We start from the raw sequence: 20138 nt of genomic DNA, 5'->3' as shown, positions 1-20138 counted from the left end.
TCTGATGTTTGCTAGTATCTCATACCGATAAGAAATATAATTTTTAAATAATATTTTTGTTCATGCTCTGGATTTATGCTTTCCAAATAGAAGTCATTACCATATAGAATCATAATTTTATTTTATTCTTGCCATGTTATTTGTCCTACTTTACTTTGTAAGTTACTTTGTAAGGCATGGTTTTTCAACTCCTTTGAGTTTGTCACTGATGGACTGAAATGCTAGTTTAACAGTAGTATTTGTGTTTTTTTAACTCTACTGTAAATGCTAGATAAGAGCAACATGCCTAAGAGAGAAACTTTTTACTGCTTTGAATTGTATCCTTTATAATAAGCCCAAAATGTAAGTAAATATTTCCCTGAGTTTGTCAGTGAGTCTAGAAAATTCTCAGGCTTGAGGAGTGGGTCCTCAGAACCCCCAATTTATGGCCAGGTGTTACAAGTGCAGCTTAAAACCCAGTACTTGTGATCAGTGTCTGTGGTTGAGATAGATGGGGTGCAGTCTCATGGGACTGAGCCCATAATTCCAGGTAGCTAATGAGAGCTGGATTGGCTCTTGGAACATCCAGTTGATGTCCAGAGAGTTGGAGAATTGCTAAATGTGATGGAAGGCCCCACACATTTGATGTAGATGTGTTTCACAGGGATAAAAATAGTGTGTTTTCCTTTAAATGTAACTTAAAATTTGGAGATTGTAAGGCATGCACTTTTCTCTTGGTTTCCAAATTTTACATAAAATAGTTGGTTTAATATCAATAACAACAGCTACTCATTTATTCACCCATTCATGCACCAAATATTTATTGAGCCCCTACTGTATGCCAGTGTTTCAGGTACTAAGAATATTTTCTTGACAACAGTCTAAAACTTCTCATCCTGATGGATCTTAGACACTAGTGCAACTAACATTAAGTGCTTACTGTGTGATGTAGTTTAGGCATTTTATAAATATTAACTCATTTAATCGCCCTCCATAATCCTTAGATAGGTACTACCTCACATTATATGAAGAATCTAAGGAAAATAAGTGTTGACTAGTCTGTTTAGGGTCACAACATTGAGGGCTTCAGCAGCTATTACTCTGGTAAATTCAGGTTACCACAAAATCTCGAATGCCTATAAAATTCAGTCAGCTTAAAATGTTCGAACAGATATGGGAAAATTGAATAGTAGGAATTGTTGCAAACACTGCTACCTAGCTATGGTGAACTGTTATGAACTAGCATTATCACATTAAATAAATTACTTTCAAATGAAGTTGGAAGTCTGGACTTGGATATATGAAATACCTCTCTGTTTCTGTCTCTGTCTCTATCTCACTATCTCTCTCTGTCTCTCTTTGTCTCTGTCTCTCTGTCTGTCTGTCTGTCTGTCTCTATTGAGACAGGTCTTGCTGGCCTTGAACTCTTGGCAGTCCTCCTGCCTCAGCTTCCCCAGTGCTGGAATTACAGGTGTGTGCCTCTACCCTGATTTTTAAATGTTACAAAATAATTAAGAATCTTAGCATAAGTCATACAAGTCAACTCAAAATGTGTTCTTGGACTGGAATTGATACAAGGAATTCTAATTTGTACACAGTTATATTATTATGTCTAAGTCTGTCTTCTTAGTCTTAGACACTTAGGATACCTCAGATATACATCTGAGACTGAATGCTTATTGGCTCACCCTTCAAATTCCAGTTTGCCCACAGTTGTTTTGCTTCTCATATGAGGATACTGCTTTCTATCCCTTTCATGAAACTAAACATCAGGCAGTTTAGTTTGTATGCTCTGTATGCTCCTCGCTGCTGATTCATATATACACACACATACCTTTTCTTCCCCTCTGCCTTTCTTATAGTTCCTGGAATACAGTTATCCACTTTCATACTTTTTACCCCTCTCTTCCTAGTCTGTCTTGCCTATCAAACCATAGTCTGCAACAGAGTAAGGACCACATTTTAGTCATTTCTGCATTCCGCGCCTATGGTGTAGTATCTACCACACAACTCAGGAGTTTGGGGTAAGGTGTAGTCTATGTACTTATTTCTCATGACTGTGGAACTAAGGTAATGTCTGTTAGTAATAATAGGGCATTTTCTAAGAGCTGTATTTATGTAGAGATTTTGTTTTGCTATTGATTTAAATTTGGCTAAATAAGAGTGTTTGAGTCAAAGGTGTTTAATTATATTGACAGTCATCATCCCTGAGAAATGTAGACAGTGCACAATTTCAATATTTGTATGATTGCATTTTTCGCAAAGCAATTTTAAGGTATTTGTGCCATAATTTGAAAATTGTATTCAGCATATTTGTAGAAAACCTTTGAGTGAAATTTGTTGAATTTGTACCTGAAACACACTTTCTTAGCTTTTCTCACCTTCTGCTAAAAGTCTTATGCCATTCTTTAATATTAACTTACATTTCAGGATCAAATATTGTAACATGCCACTGTGTATATACACATTTTCTCTATTGTAACATTCCATTGTGTATATACACCACATTTTCTCTGTTTATCCTGACACTCACACTGTTTCTACAACTTAGCTATTATGAATAATGCTACAGTGAACAGAACTGTGCAAATAGCTTGCTGACATTCTAATTTAATTTCTTTTGCATATATACCCTGTGGTGAGATTGCAGAATCATAGTAGTTCTAGTTTAAGTGACTTTGGGACAACTGAATATCTACATGGAGAGGAATCAAATTAGACCCTGTCTCTTACCATATACAAAAATCAACTCAAAAGAAATTCAAAACTGCAATATGAAACTGGAAACTATAATTTCTACAAGAAAGTAACAGGAAAGCTCTGTAATACTGTTCTTGGCAATGATTTTTTAATATGAACCCACAAGCACAGAAAAAACAAAAGTAGAATACACAGATGAGATTATAACAATCTAAAAACCTTCTGTGTAGCCAAGGAAGCATCAACAGAATGAAGAGACAACTTATGAGAGACAACTTACAGAATAGAAGAAAAATATTTACAAGCCATACATCTGATAAAGGGTGAATATCCAAGATATACTATGTAAGGAATTAATCAACTCAACAGGAAGAAAGCAACTTTATTTTAAAATGGGCAAATGATCTAATGAGACATTTCTCAAAAGTAGAAGTACAAATAGCCAGTAAGTACGTGAATGTATGTGTTACTAATCACTAGAAGTGCAAATTGAAACCACACTCAGGTATTACCTCACTCCTATCAGAATGGCCAGTATCAAAAAGATGTATATAGTATTGGAAAGAATTAGAGTAAAGAGAACCGTTGCACACTGTTGATGAAACTGTGAGTTAGTACAGCCATTTCAGCAAACAATATGGAGGTTTCTCAAAGGCTTAAACATAAATTATTCTTAGGATAAAAATATTCCTAACTAAAATTCCCTTGCTGCTGGCTTGCCTTCTCTCCTCCCTCGTCCCTCCTCCCTCCTCCATCTACCCGTTGTCCCCCTCCCTACCTCTCTCACCCCTTCCTTCCCCTTCTTTCTCTAGCTGCTACCTTTAACAAGAAAATTCAAGTGTTGTTTACATTTCCTGTTCTTGCTTTTTGTCACTTTATCTCACAATTTGGTTCTTTCTCTTTTACAGGCACTTGTTATTTTATTCTTTCTTTCATAGTAAGAACTTAGATACCAACAGCCTCAATGTCTGTGTTTAGTCCTCTTAATATGAAAGAAATGGTTGCAGGATAGGTATACCAGTAAATCTGCCAAAAGAAACCTACTTTATAAGGTTCAAGACTGAATACTGGCCCCTCAAGAAATAAAAGCAAGTACGCCCCTTTGTCAGCTATCTTCACTACATTATCTCTCACATCTTAGCTATTGCAGTAAGAGATAAGAAAAAAAAAGACATGGCAAATTAAAAGAAAACAGTAAAACTGTCTGCAGACAACATATCATGTACACAGAAAATCCAGTGGAATTCACAAAAAAATTAATAGTCTTCTAGAATTAATGTGAATTTACCAAGATCAAAAATACGTCTTCTATCAAAATAAATTTTAATTTGTGTACTAGCAATTAGACAGAATTTTAAAGACACCTCTAAAATACCATCAAATCCATGAGATACCTAAGATAAATTTTTTAAAAAGTAAGACCATGTATACTCAAATTTATAAATCACTACTAAATGAAGTTAAAGAAAACCTAAATATATTGAAAGAAATAATTTTTCATGGATGAGAATACACAGTATTGTTGGATGTCATTTTCCCCAAAGTAATCCATGTATTCATTCCAACCTCTGTGAAATGCCTGGTGGGTTATTTTATAGACCTCAGAAGGTGCTTCTAAAATTTATATAGAAATTCAGGGAACTTAGTAGCGAAAACACTTAACTGTTAGATGGCTTAATTTGTTCCAAGACTCATTGTAAAGCTACAGTAATCAAAGTAGGGTGGTACTGACATGCATCTCTGGAACAGAATAAGAAATGAAGACATAAAACCACACATACATGTTCGATAGATCCTCCACAGACTGAAAGGGAAGGTAATTTATGTGGAAAGGGTAGTATTTAAAACAAATGATCCTGAGACAGCTGCATATCCATGTGGGAAAACAATGAATCTCAACCCTTCCTTCATGCTATATACAACAATTGCCATGTGAGCTAAAATTATCACTCTTAGAAAGGAAACTGTAAGAGAAAACCCTGGACCTCTCAAGATAGGCAGAGACCTCTTAGGTAGAACTCAGAAAGAATGGTTTTTAAAAAAAGATAAATAGAACTTTGTGAAGATACCAGTATCAAAATGGTGGCATGATGGCACACTGTAGTTCTGTTACGTAGGATGCTGAAGCGGGAAGATCACTGAAGCCCAGGAATTCAGAACCAGCCTATGCAACATAGGAAAACCTCATCTCAAAGAATGAAAAGGCAAATTACAGACAAAAGGTATTGACAGTCATATCTGGCAAAAGATTTGTATTTAGAATACATAAAGTACTGTAATCTTACCTGCAGTGATGTAATAATCCACTTAAAAGAGTCAGAAACCTGGGAAAGACTCTTAAAAAATATGTTACTGGCCATTATAAGCACAAAGATGCTCACTCAGTCATTAAGAAAATGCAAGTTAACATCACAGTGTGATACTGCTATATCTCCATTACTTTCATAGGCTAAAACTAAGGCAAGAAATACCTGTTGCTGGTGAGGATGAGTTACTGATGGGACTGGAAAATGATGCAAACACTGTGGAAATGAATTTTGTTTTTATAAACATACTATGTACTTATTTACCCAAGAAAAATAAAACCCCATTAAAGGGTATTCTTAAAGTCTCATTCATTTCATATGTAATGGATATACATGAACATACATACATATGCATTCATAGGAGTGCATTTCTATTCACATATACATATATGCATATATGTATGTATGTGAATATGTAATGTGTATAGTAGGCATCTTCACAAAGGTAGTATCTTTGTATGCTCTCTACCCCCTTGAATTTGTACACCTCACAGTGTATCCTAAAAATGACTTCAGATCAATTGGTAGAGATAGTTTTCATTTTCTTTTTCACACGTGTATAGTTCTACCCCCAGTAATTGGGCCAAATTTTTTTTCAGCCAGTCTCTGTCTTGTGAGCTTTCGGTGCTTTCTAATACTTCGGTATATCTATTGTTTAGTATTTGGACATTTACTAAGTTGAGTTTTATAATCTCCATTGTTCATTGGTGATATGAAGTGACATTTTAAAAATTATATACACTGAATTTTCATATATAGTTGGATCTATGTCAGAGTTTTCTGTGATCTTTGTGTGTGTGTGTGTGTGTAGGTCTGACAATGTGTGGGCTAGTATACCATTTGTTTAGTTCGAGGCTTTGTAGCACACTTTAATAATGTCCTACATTATTAAATATCTAGTATAGCTAGCTCCTGTCTGTTCCTTCTCTGTCAAGGTTTTGCTCAGTATTGTTGCATGTTTATTTTTTCTGGCACACAGCCAATAACCAGTAAATGTTTGGGGTCTCACTGTAAAGTATCAAGCCTGTTCTCTTCTATGGCTCATAAATTGATTGAGAAGACAGTTGCAAAATGCTCAAAGTGATGACAGCATTACAGACATAAGAATGTAACCATTCAGACAGAATGCTTTAAATAACACAGTGCCTTGGTTTTGTTTATGTTTCAGATACTGACATTAGGATATGTTAGGGAGATTCATTTATTTAAGGTAAAATCTTTAAGGAAAAAAATAGAGACCTCTATTACAGAACAGCTGGTGGTTCCACTGTTGAAAAACAAGTGAGAAAAAGCTGGAAACTGTTCATGTGTATATATCATCTCTATGGGTATATACTCATGCAGATTAGACATTCACCGCTTTATTAAGCAGAACAACATGACTCCCTCCCATAAACAAGGTAGTTTGAGGTTATGATAGTGTCTTAAAAGAAATTTGGAAGTCTTAATACTTAGATATTTTTGGCTTATGGACAGTGTGTTCTCCCAAAACAAAGATCAATTTCCTGAGTTACTGAGGAGGAAAAAGTTTCATTTCTTAATACAGTGATTCTGAAAGTCTGGTCCCCACAGATGCTGATGGTCTCCTAGGATTCTCTGGGTGGTCTGCCAGCTGGTTTCTTAAAATTCTAGGGTTTACACTATGACAGTGTCTGTAGTCTGTTTTATGGCATGGATTAATAATTTACTTATGACATTCTAAGTATTTTCTCAGATGCCATTCTTCCCACGAATAATGATGAGGTTTTCAGTGGCATAGTGGGTATAGGTAGAATTGTGGTCTACCTCATCACTTGTCCTCTTTTTTTTATTTTAAAGAGAGTAGTTTTTTAAAAAAAAGGAACAGTAGCAACATACGAACATCACAAACATAAAACAAAGCAAGAACATTAAAAATGATACAGGGTTTCAAAACAAAATGATAGGAACTAACATTGATCGTTATATTACATATTGTTATCTTCAACTACATTGCTCAGATTACCAGATGTCAGAATGGAAGATTGTTCAAACCGTCCTCTTAAGAAGTAATCTACAGTGAGAAGTTGAACACTGTTTCTTTAGAAATAATATTTATATGATTTTAAAGCTTTTAGAAGTTTGTCAATGGTATTTCAAAATACTAAAATAATTGTTTTGAAAAACTAAAATCCTAGCTTTCAAGCTTTAAAATGACAGTTGGCCAGAGTGGTATGTTTTCAGATGGGAAGAGATTCTACCTAAGAACAAAAGACCAGAAAATCTAAGATAATTCTTCCAGTTGATAACATTGGGTGCTGTATCCTGAAACTGAGATTTTTTTTTTCTACTTTAATTTTTTTTGCATTGTTTTGTTCTTTTATTTTCTTCTTTTATCTGAACTCTGTTTTTCTTCTTTTATCTGAACTCTAAATAATTTCTGTAATTTTCATGGAGAATAAAACAAAATTAAAGAGGTATTAATGGAGTTGAAGATTTTAAACCTTGTTTAAAATTCTACCTTGGTTTTTTGTTCATTTTTTAATGTTTGTTTGAATTTTAAGATGTAAGGCCCTTATAACTATACTTTCTATGGGATAGTCCAAAGAATCCAGTGAGACCAAAAGATACTTTTTACATAGGCTGCACAAATTGCATACCACCCTGCTTTAAATATTTAGAAAGGGAGCATGCCATTTTGTAAAATCTCTCTCTGAAACAATGTTCAATAAAGGAACCATTCTTTAATACAAATAAAGACTCAAAGATAGACACTTTATCTATGAAGCCCTAAAAACTAGTTTCCTTTAGTGTGAGAGTCAGCTGTGTTCCAGCCTTATAGTAAAGCAACTGTGTTCTAGGCACTTTGCATATATTTACCCCAATAAGGAGATATTTCATGGAATGGATTCTTAAGTTTAATGTCTTTTGAATCTTTCTTTTTTAATAGTAAACTTTAATTTACATTCTGTATTCCTTGTCATAATGTAGCATGTGTATTTTAAAATAAAAATGTTTTAATGACACTTGTGGACCATGTGCTCTACTTTTATCCTTTAGGCTTGCTTGTCCTGATGCATAGCCCCTACATACTATGGAATCACAGCCCCGAAGGTGAGGCCTACAATCTTCTCCTAACCTGAAGGAAAACCTATTACTGTCCCATACTTCCACCAAGGAACTGAAGCCCAGAAAGACAAAATTACTGAGTCCAGAGAATGTACAGAAGTTTTTGCAATGCTGTATTGGTTTAAAACTTCTGGTTTTTTGAATTGTGACTAAATGAGGAGAAAATACTTAGATTTTTGAAAAGTGGATGAGTAAGGGCATGTTTTCTCGGCATTTTATCCTCTTGAAAATTCACATTTCTAAGCAGTTTTTTTTTTCCAATTTAGAAGGTTGTCATCTGGACGGTTACCATTCACTATTCATTAATGTAGAAGTTTTATAATCAAATGGCAGGCATTATCTTACTGTCTTTCCTTTGTCCTCTTTTGTTCATTTCTCTTTTTAGCCATTGTCATCTCTCAGCTTTGCATACAAGATAGAAGTTTTTACACATGGTCTTCTCTCTGCCCACCTGTAATGCTGATCCCCACTCCTCTCCCTACCAGTCCGGGACCTTCCAATGGCAAGAGCCCTACTGTCCTATAGGTCTCAAATTTCAGCTAAAATCTCACTCAAACTCTTTTATTTTGATAGGCTGATGGTATAATATCAGTTGTTATGAGTTGTGAATCTTTTATTAATTTATTTATTCCCCATTTCTTCCCCTTTGAAGAAACTCCTCAAAGGCAGTGACAGTGGTTATTATTTTCACTGTGACAGCCTCACTACTACTAGCACAGTGCTTGCTACACAGTAGGTACGTAATATTTGTTGAACAATTGAAAACAAATTGAAATCCAAAAGCTTGCTTTAGTCTTGCTTCTGTGGGACAGGATACAAAATGCCACCAGTTCTCTGGGAAGATTTGGTTGAGCCCTAAAGTTTTGAAGTGGAAGAAACAGATTGCTCATCAGGATCTTCTGGCCCACTTCCTTGACTACACATGTAAGGGAGGGAAAGATCTCTCAGGAAGAGGAGAAGGTGAATAATTAAACGCAACAAGTTAAAGCTTGCCACTCATTATGGGTTTATAGGTTGGCTTTCCTCATTGCCAACATAGCTAGTTATACATCTTAAAATTGTGGGGCTTCTCTGTTGTTCACCAGGATATTGGGCATCTAGTTCATTTTTTCAGAGCAAATGAGAATACAATAGAAGCAAACTAGTTAAAGTACTGTGTTTCTACTCTTGGAATGGGTGAAAGCATTAGGAGAAAATAGATTTTATTTACAAATAAATATCAAAGCTCAATACTGTTTTGATTTATAAAGTCATATCAAAGCTTGCAAACAGCTACTATAACTAATAATTTCTGTTTTTTATGACTTTATGTGCATATTTATGCACTACATAGTGCATGAGTCCATAAATTTAAAACCGTTAATATCTAAGTTCCCAGTCACTTTTTTTAAGTAAGGCTTTTTGTTTTACTTTTTTAGTGTGGCAATATTTTTCTTACGCTATATATTTTTCATATTTTTCTTATAACACAGTAGACCAGGGATCAACAAACTATCGGGCCATGTGCAGATGTGGCCTCTAGCACTTTTACTGGAGGACAGCCACATTCATGTATTCCCATACTATCTGGCTGGCTCCATGCTGCCACGTGGAGTTGGATAGATGCAGCAAACATGTGGCCTGTGGAGCTCATTGCACCTCTGCTGTTAGCCTGGACGGGCAGGAACTGTGCATCACCACTGTTACCCCTTAGGGCCTGTAACTGTCAAACCAACCTCAAAATCCTTTTTGGAAAAACCCAGTTTAAAAACTAGAAAGTCTCATTCTTATTTGTATGACTTGTACTAATTCAGAATATCTTATGAATTTTAATCAAGCATGGAAATGAAATTCTGCTTGTGTAATAAGTTTTTAAACTCTTCATAGGTCAGTTTTTTTAAGTTGATGGAAACAGATTTCCCAACAAAGTAAATTCTTCAGTGTTACATAAGTACCCAAATCGATCTCAGCAAGCTGTTTTTAATTTCTTCCTTTAATTTTGATATTTTGCTGTTGCTGACCTTTGCTTTAAAGGCTTTCACACCTTACTAAAGCAGAATTAGAATGTTCAGACAATGCCTATTCACATATTAAAACATTTTTCTTCCCAGAGGAAATATAGTAATTTATTGTTTTTTGTTTTTTTTTTTTTTGGTTTTTCTCCGGTACCGGGAACCGAACTCATGACCTTGTGCTTGCCAGGCAGGTGCTTTGCCGCTGAGCTAAATCCCCAGCCCCTAGTAATTTATTCTTATAGGGGTGGTGTGACTTAAATGCATCCTTTCTTCCTGTTTCTTGATCCAGTGTAATTAAATAACAGATTTTATTTCATAACTTTTTGGAGGCAATAAAGAGGAAATTATGTTCAGGAGACTTGTTTATTTTTTCCCATACCCTTCTGAAATTTAAATGGGATCCTTTCTCTCTGCATCAAAGGGACATGAAATAGCCCTTTCAAATCAGTGTCCTTGGAAAATGAAAGTTAATTTTAAAAATACACCTTAAAGAACAGAAACATAGTTTTCCCCTGGAAATATCTGATAGTTAAATCTCATATGCTGCTTTGAAAATAATATTGTTTTTAATATTATTTTATTTAAAAATCAGTGCCATGAAATATATGCATATAAAGTATAATTTAACAGATTGCCAATTTAGTCCTTATTGGGGCTGGGGATTTAGCTCAGTGGCCCAGCGCCTGCCTGGCAAGCGCAAAGTCGTGAGTTCCATTCCTGGTACTAGAAAAAAACAAACAAAAAAATTTAGTCCTTATCAAATGGGTTTTAGCTTTTACAGCAATAGAAATGGGCATTTAAATCTTTTAAAATCGATACCTTCTCTTTAAATATATCTTATGTTTCGTATTCACTTACTATGTTGAGAAAGACTTCTCATGTTCTGTATAAGTTCCGCACACTAACCGATTGCACCACTGTAGCTCCAGACTTCTCATGTTCTAAAAACTAGTGGGCAGACTTCCGGATAACTTGGAGAAAATAACAAGGAGAGGATTTTCTCACATTCGCATATAATGTGATAGTTATTCATACAGATTTTATAGCCATAAAAGGAATGAGTCCCTTGCCCAGTCATTGTTACAGGTGTGCCTAGGTACAAAGTAGAAATTGTTAAATTTTGACAATTGTCATCCAAAGAAAATATTCATTTCTAATTATTATACAAATGATGTGAAAGCAAAAAATATACTCCTTCATGTGAATTGCTATTCTAATCATTAGGCATTTCGTGTCATTCTCATCTTATGTAAGCTATTAGTGAGTGTTATACATACAGTTCTTTTTCATTTTGGTTTTATAATTTGTCATATATGCTTTTTAGTACATGTAATACATGTATAGGAAGAAAGTACTTAAACTTTTGGAAAGTCTAAATATGTTGATAGCAGTTTCTCTCAGGCACAGAAATACAAACTCTACACTACTCAAACCATACTTTAAACTTTTAATTTTTGCAAAATAACTTTTGAAAATTTTTATCATTTATTTTCTTTTCAAATTTTATTTTTCATTTATCTCTCATGAATGCCTTTAAGACTGATGAAACTAGATTTCCTTGCAACTCTGTAACATTTTTCATATGGTCCCTAAAAGTCTGTGTTTCAGGTTAAATTTCATAGAAAGTATTTGCCCAATTAACCATTTAATCCATTAAACTTGAAAAGTCAGTATAAAAGCATTAACTACATTAGTTTAACAGTTATGAAAGTCAATTGTGGAGAATTTTTAAAATACAGAAAAGTACAGAAAGTAAAATAAAAATCACTTTGTGATTTAGTTGTATAGATATAACATCTCTAGTAGAATTCTCAGAAAATTTACTATTGTGAAATTTGTATCATTGTTATACATATAAATCATAATGCACTGTTTAAGCTTAATCATTATTGTAAATCTCCTCTGTTACTTTAACACTTTCTTCAATGGCTGTTTTTAAAGAAGGAAAAAAAAAAGCATTTTGTGATGGTGCTGGTGATTGAACCTAGGATCTTAGTACGTGCTAGGCAAGTATTCTACCACTGAGCTCTGATCACTCTGTCTAAATTAACCTATAATACCCACACCCAGTACACCTTATCCCACTTACTCTTCTTATTTTGGTATAGATATTATTATTTCTGTCCTGCTCATCAAAATATAAACCCAAAACAGCGTAGTTTACATTTTGTTCAGCTATCTCTTCCATCTAGAAATGTACCTGGTTCGCTGTAAATATTTGTTGATGAATAATTGAATGAGACTTCGTATGCTGATTTTTTCCTCCATTGTACCTGGAATTATTTAATGTAGAATATTATATCCTTAATTTCTGGTATATTTTTTTGAATTAATTTTTTTCAAATTTTTTCACTTTTTTCTCTTCTAGAACTTTTGTTTTAGGACTGTGTTATTAATCCTTTCATTTTCTTTCTAATTGTTTATATCTTGTTTTAATGACTTTTTTCTTGTACAACAGCTTTAGGGCTTTAGAAAAGCAAATACAAGTGTAAAGTGAGTTATTTGGTTTTTTTGTGAATTTATAATATTTATCAGTTGGCAATGTCACAAAAGTAAATACAGTTGCTTCTTATTTGTACCTCATACCTAGCATTGGGGGCAATACATTATCTAAGCAAATATGTGGCATAAATTCTGGGCCAGGTAGGAGGACACAGGAGTCTATACATAAATGACACTGGAGTAAAGTTAATTGTTGAAATTACCCCCCCCCACACTTCCACTCTTCCCTGGTTGGAGGCATAGGGTTGGGCTTCTGCTCAGGCTATGTACTCAGACTTTTCAAACAAACTTGTGGACAGAAAATGGTGAGGATGTGGCAATAATGACTATTTCTTGACAGTCTGATGTCAGAAACTGTGTGAGATACTTTGGATATACAGTTTAATGTCCATGTACACCCCTGAAATAAAGGTGTTGTCACATCCAGATTAAAAATCAGGAGCTGACAGTAAGAGACATTAATTACTTAGCACAATATCATACAGCCTTTGTCAGATCTGATAAACACATTAACTGAAAAGTGAATTTCATTAAAGTCTTAATGCATGTTAATACTTCTAAAAGATTTCTAAAAGATTCGGGTGTATTTTAAGACATTATAGACCATACAAAGTCCTCCCCACTTCAAAACCAAGCAAATTTAGCCAGTAATATTTATAAACCTTTATCAGAAACTTTAAAAACTCCATAAAAACGATTAATAAACTGTTAATATTGTCTCACACCTATAATGTGCTGAATGCTGATTGGCTCCAAGTCACTGAATTTTGCATATTTAAGAATTAGTCCATGTGAAGAAGCTATTAAAGATTAGAAAATTAGTTATCTAGTGTCTGCTGAATAGAGTATAGAAGAGGAATAATTATTTGGACAGATGTGCTTAGATTTTATCCTCATCATTTTAATGCTGTTGAGCTAGTATTTCCTCATGTGTAAAATATTTCATCTATAAAAATCTATAAAATATGAATAACACCTAACTTGTAAGGTTTTGGCAAGGATTAGAAGAACTTACACTTTTGTACAAATATGTAAAACATGCCAGACATCTCATGAGGTGTTCCACAAACACTAGTTTATTCTTGTACTTTTATTATTGGTGCTTCCCTTTCTTAAGTCCTGGGATCTAGAATTACAGTTTTCATCACTGGACCACATTGTTTTTTGGTAGAGCTTCCCACCTATTTCTATTTTTAAACTGTCTGAACAGAAATATTTTTAAAAGAGGATGAAAACATTTCTGTTTTAGAGGGAAAATGGCCCTGGTGAGATTTTCTTTGATTGGTCTGAGGACACATACAGTATTGAATATCTACTGTTTATCCTCCCTGTTCTTTTCACCCTTCCCTATCTTTTACCATATCCAAGGAAGATCATCTCTTTAGATCTCTTGTCTTTGCCTTCTGGTTGAGTTTGGCAATAGGAGGCACCAAGGGAGAGCTGAGACTGGAGTGAGTGTAAGATCAGAGTTGGCTGGGTCCCTCTCAGGTGACCTCTTTAAGCTCTCAGACTTGGTTAACTGCTCCTCCCCTGCCCCTATGCTTAGGTTGAAGAATGGTTTCCTGCTTTTCTTAGATATTGGCAAGATAGGGTCTTGTGCTGGCAAGGAGGCCTTATAACTTCCTGGTACAGAAGTTTCTCTAACCCTTCCCACAGAATTTTAAAGACTGTAGATCCTTTGTTAACTTCTTCTCCAGTGACTCAGTTTATGCTGTTTTCCTACAAACCCATGACTTACAAACATATTCACACACACACACACACACACACACACACACACACACACACACACAAATCCTCGTTTAACAAACTACCTGATTAACAACTATTTGTTCTTACAAATAAGGCAAGCTATTCAGAGTTACACACTGTCGCTTAGGCTTATACCTTTTTCTGTTTTTTGGTACAATTTTGTACATCTTGGTGATAAAGCCTTAATGTCTTTTTCTTTTTTTCCTTTTGGTATAGTACACCTTATTTATATAGTACTGTAATTTTTCCTAATTGTACTATATAGTTACAGTACTGTAGTTTTATGTTCTGTTATACATTATAGTACTGAATAAGAGTTATGCAAATAAAAGCAGTCACCAAGTTGGAGTTTCCTTTGACCATTTCTTTGTTCTGAATATTGTAATCTACATACTATATACAATTTATTTAGTGACCAATTCATTTAATGGCCTAGTAGCAGGAACTGAACTCAGTTGTTAAACGAGGAGTGTGTGTAGCCTGTCATGTGTTAGACACGTTCACTGAGCATGTTGTGCAGATAAATACAGCATTCATGAAAAGACAAATGTCTTCAAAATATGTATTATTTCTATAATGTCTGATACTGGGGAAAAATAAGCTACTTGAAATTCTTTTGTAGATTGAGGCAAAAAAAGCAATGTCAATATGATTTGCCTTTGGTGCAGAAAGGAGTGATTTGGAGCACGGTCTCGTGAGACTTGTTGATCTCATATGATGTGGGCAGAACAGCTGTGCCATAGGGGCAGAAAAATTTAGCAGTGCGCTCATTTTATTGGGCTCACTTCTAAGGACTATTTGCTTCCAACAGTTCCTCAGGTGATAATAAAACTGATTCTGTTGGAGTTAAATTCTCAAATATAAACAGACTCTTTAGAAGTGATGTTACCTTTGAAACTTTTTGATATGTAGAAATGTGTCAAATGGGTGCACATATTTTCTTGAGCGTTATATATATATACTTCCAAACCACTGGAAACAATTGAACAATTAAAACTATTATTCTTGGCTCTGTGATTGTTTTATGTGTTTAATTTTTGTCTTACACTCCTGCCTAGTAAGGTCCTTTACTACATATTTCAGATGTCTTTCTAGCCTCCAAGGTTTTTATTGCTGAGGTGGACAGAGCAGTGGCTCCATGAATGCCAGTTTCACAGTCAAGGATATTTGGCATTTCCAGTGATTTTTATAGTCAAGCAAGTTCATGGTTCTGTGATATATTAGTAGTATTTTAGTTTCATTGATCTCTTGCAGTGACCTACAGAAGCTTCTTCATTAATATGCTAGAATTGTACATTCAAAACACAGCCTCCAGCAGCATCAACTCTGTGGTCAGTGTAACCTTAAAGAATTCATGGAAGCTGCTGAGATGCCAGGAAAGGCATGTGAGGAAATAGAGGAATAGATGCTTTATTGATCTCCTAAAGATCATATCTCGATTGCATCTGTTTTGCAAGCATGATTATTGATGAGCACTGGTGTATCACTGCCATGTCATAAGATCTCCTGGATTTTCTGAATCATTTTCATCCCTCCCCATTCTGACATGTGTGGGATCAATATTGCCTGAACCCAGCTGATGTGGTTTGTTGGTGGCTGCTGTATTTTATTTTATTTTAAAAGTTATTGGAGGGCACATGTTCTTAAGAAAAATCATTTTCACAGAACTATTTTGATAATATGTCTAATTTTGTTTCGTGTTTGCTTCTTTTGCTTTGCTACTGCTTAATTTAATATCCAGTTTGCACCCTGTTATGGACTTCTACTACCTGTTTAGTAGCTTTATATTGGATGAACAAATTGGCTACCAGTATTTAAGTAAAAATAACGGACCTTTTATTGAATATTTACTTATTCATGTTAGCCTCACTCACAATGCTATAATTTAAAAATTCTCCCTTTTGTAATATTGCTGGCCTGGAATCAAGACGAATACATAAAAGGCAAATGTGTGTTTGGCCACTGTTATGTTTTAGTCATTCATTATCTTTTTTCCGCATTTCTTTCCTTTTTTTTTTTTTTTTTTTTGTTCTTTTAACATCCCTGCAAGGTAACTGGTTTTACTCCTGGGTTGGTTGACTTTGGTGAGTTGGAACACTTGGTGTTATGTGAAGTTACTGAGCTCACTCAGCCAGCGGCCAAAGTAGGTTTCTGCAGTCCTCTCCCTTCCTGCTGTAGTTCTTGCACCTGTCTCTTACTGCCAAGAGATGCCTGTCAGACAGCTGGCTATTGGCAAATTACTTACATGCCATTTTACTTCATTTGATATGCATTAGTGGAGAGATTTTATCCTGAAAGGGGGCTTTCTTATAAAGAAAGCCTCACAAGATAGAGTGATTTTGGTAAATTCACTGAAGTTATACAAGGTACTCAGGCACCTCAGTGAAAAAGGAGTGGTAGTGGTTCTCTGCCTGAATTAAAGAAGACCTCAGAGAGGTAGGCACATCTTACATTTTTCAAGGCCATAAGGACCTGTCTTCTCTATGCTGTTTCCTTTCTCAAAATAAGACCATGGGAGCATATTCTTGGATGGTTTATACTATTATATCCTGATGTGAATAAATCTTGTAACAATATACTAGTTTTGGTTTTAGTAACTAAATCTAAACATTTTTACACCCTGCCAATTTATCAGTGGAATCTCTCTCTTTTTTTTTTTTTTTTTTGTATCAGAATTGAACTCGGGACCTTGTGCTTACCAAGCAGGCAGTGTGCCACTGAGCTATATCCCTGGGCCTAGAATCTCTTTTTCATCTCCTCCCTAAACAAGAATGAGCCATGCCTAAGCACTATGTTTTGTTTGTAAATTCTCTCTTTGCCTGTACCACATCATATTTCATTTAATCTTTACAGTAACATGAGTGTAATATGATCTAAACTTTATCATCTGTTGAATCATCTCATAATAAACCAAGAGTGGAATATGTGAGTGATGCCTGGGCACAGGAAACCTGACTTTTCATTTAGTTTTACATATACTACACCTAATTTGATAAATACTATATACAACAGGTATTACTTTTCCTATGCAACCAGTCTCTGGATACAAAATTTGAATAAGCTCATCTTTCTCTGACAGAGGGCAAAGTATATTCAAATTATCTCTATTCACCATATGATGAAAGCTTGGAGCATATGGGAAATAGAGATCAATGTCTTCCACTCACTAGTAATTATAGTGCTATAATCCCATTTTGCAGCTGTCTTTGGCTTTCAAATGTGTCTGGAACTACTGGGTAGGACATAGAAATATTTAACTATGTCACCTGCTGATTTGTGTGCTATGGTAAACATGGTAAAATAGGTCATTAATACTACATAGGAGCCCAAGGTCATCCTTCCTCCCACACTCCTACAGTTAACTGGGCTGGTTGTTATTTCCACTGCTGTGACTAAGTGGGACTAAGAGAGTTGATTCCCATATATATGTCTCCAAGCTGTGTAGCTTCTTGTGATTATTCTTTATTCTCAAAGGTGCAGGCATTTAATTATGAAACCAAAAGTCAGCTGTACTCAGGTTTAAATAATAGGATCAGAAAATAAAAACAGAAAGGCTCTTTGAAGTTCATTTGCTATTCTTTTGCCTTTAGTTCCCTCTTGAAGAATCTGAGGATCAGAAAAATCAGCTTTTCAATGTAAAACTATAGCTACAAAACTGGATGCATCGTAAGATACGCATCATATTTCTTCTTGAAGTGATTTCCCATGAGAAATCATTACAAGAACAGTTAGTTCTTTTGTCAGAAGGCACCATAATTTTCCCTTTAAAGTGAGATGAGACTTTACATATTATAAGAAAGTCATTTTGGTGGTACACATGTGTTGTCTATGTGTTTGTATACACACACTATCTATGTACACAAGGATGTATGCCAGTATCCCACTATATAATTATACGTAAAATGAAACTCTATGAAGATATATCTTTAGCAATTTATATACTTGTTTATGTTTAAAATGTTTAAGACAGTGGAAGAGAAGTCTGCAACAATGAGTAAGGAGAGCATATGATAGGGAAATACTGAGTCATATCTCTAAGATCTATAATATTTTGAGTAGTAATTTCATCTAGTTACAAATACATTTTCTCTCATGCACTTGTTTAGTTCTGAACTCATAGGCTGTGTTTGCATAAAGCCACTGCCTTGGATGTTTTGATCCACTGCCACCATCACCACCACCACCACCACCCAAGCACCACCACTTCTCTTCCTCCTCCTCCTCCTCTTCTTTTTCTTCTTTTTTCTTCTCCCCATCTTGCTCACGTTCTTCTTCCAACCATTCATTTCCAATAACTAAAATGTTTTGACAAGCAAATGCGGGTCCTCTTCAACTTACCAAGGGGTTATATTCTGATAAACCTATCAGAATATCTGATAAACCTATCGCTGTTTTACAACACGGAAATCTAATGTGACTTCCAAAGAGCAGAGCTTAGCAGCACAGTGTGCGGTAGAGCACTGGATGGTTCCCCTTGATTTGATTGCAAGGCTGTCTTAGAGCCGCAGCTGCTATGGCTGCCCAGCATCACCTGAGAGTACCCACTTGTGTGTTGCAAATACAGGAAAACATTAAATTCAATCTACAGTTTCTCTTGAATGTGTAGTGCTTGCCATTTTATAGTAAGAAAAAAAATCCTAAATTGAAATTACAGATCAGGACCATCTATAAATACTTTTATGGGTAGACCTTTTAAATGAAATGGTAAGTCTGATTTAGTGATCACATTTTCCTCTCATCTGAATAAGAAATAGTCTTATAGGGAAGCGTGAATGGCAGTACATTAAGATTTTATTACTATCAATTTTGTTTGTACGTCTTGCTTAGGTTTGTCATGAGATAATATATAAATAACCTGAAGAACAGGAAAGTACATTCAATACAAGTTAGTATTTTAAAAAAGGAATAGGGGCTGGGGATTTAGCTCAGAGGTAAAGTGCCTGCCTGGCAAGCGCAAGGTCGTGAGTTCGATTCCCGGTACTGGAGAAAAACCAAAAAAAAATAAAAAAAATAAAAATTAAAAAAAGGAGTTCCAGTTTCTGATTAAACATGGTACATGTATCAAAACTCTACAAACCCCAATAAAGAACAGTAAAGTTTATTGAAAGGGATAAAACTGCAAAGACAAAGAAAATAGGAGAAGACTAAATAGCTGGTAAGAGAATATTTTTAAAAATCTGGTAGCCTAAAGTAGATAGAAATACTGAAGGCTTAACAGAAAAGGCCTTATAACATGGAAAAATTAAGCATTAAGCATACCTCTGAAGCAATTTTGGGTGGACTAAAACCAGAAATATTTGTAGAAAATAGAGAAATAGAGTTTTGCCATATTACACTATTCAAACCATATAGGCAGTCAGCTACCTCTTTGCCATTCTGGAAAAATAGAAGAGGTTTACTCTCTGGAAGGGTTCAGTAAAAAGATCTCTGGTTTTAGAGATACTAGTCAGAAGTCCACCAGCATTCAATTCATAGACATTACAGGAATAACCTAGAACATAGAAGGTAGCACATTTTCAAAATAAAAAAGATATGTGTAGGAAAGGAAGATTATCATTGTTTGCAGATGACACAATCCTCTACATAGAAGTCCTAAAAAATTCCACCCAAATAAATATTCCTAGAGTTAGTAACCAAATTCAGTAGGATAGCTAGATACCAAATTACAACACAAAAATCAATAACATTCCTGTACAGTAATAATGAACTCACCAAGAAAGAAGCTAGGAAAACAGTGCCATTTACAAATAGTATCACATAAAATTAAATACTTAGGAATTAAACTATCCAGAGTAGTGAAAGACTGCTGCAATGAAAA

The 20138-nt window shown here is 34.8% G+C and overlaps 1 protein-coding gene across 26 annotated transcripts in view; it reads left to right on the top strand.

Moving 5' to 3' along the window:
- Positions 1-20138, top strand: part of Supt3h (suppressor of Ty 3 homolog (S. cerevisiae)) — a 441758-nt gene that overhangs the window by 199854 nt on the left and 221766 nt on the right. For 3 of the 26 annotated variants that reach the window (XM_013516879.1, XM_013516877.1, XM_013516876.1), the window contains one exon: positions 8004-8057. The exons of 22 other annotated variants lie outside the window; for them this stretch is intronic. The gene's annotated coding sequence lies outside the window, so the exon portion shown is untranslated. Of the gene's footprint in view, positions 1-4879; positions 4902-8003; positions 8058-20138 lie in introns of those variants that run through there. One more of the 26 variants, XM_013516880.1, reaches the window with a different exon arrangement.

Source organism: Chinchilla lanigera, unplaced genomic scaffold (assembly GCF_000276665.1).
Source record: "Chinchilla lanigera isolate Chin_1 unplaced genomic scaffold, ChiLan1.0 scaffold00036, whole genome shotgun sequence".
NCBI lineage: Eukaryota > Metazoa > Chordata > Mammalia > Rodentia > Chinchillidae > Chinchilla > Chinchilla lanigera.
This window is presented reverse-complemented; position numbering and strand designations above follow the sequence as displayed.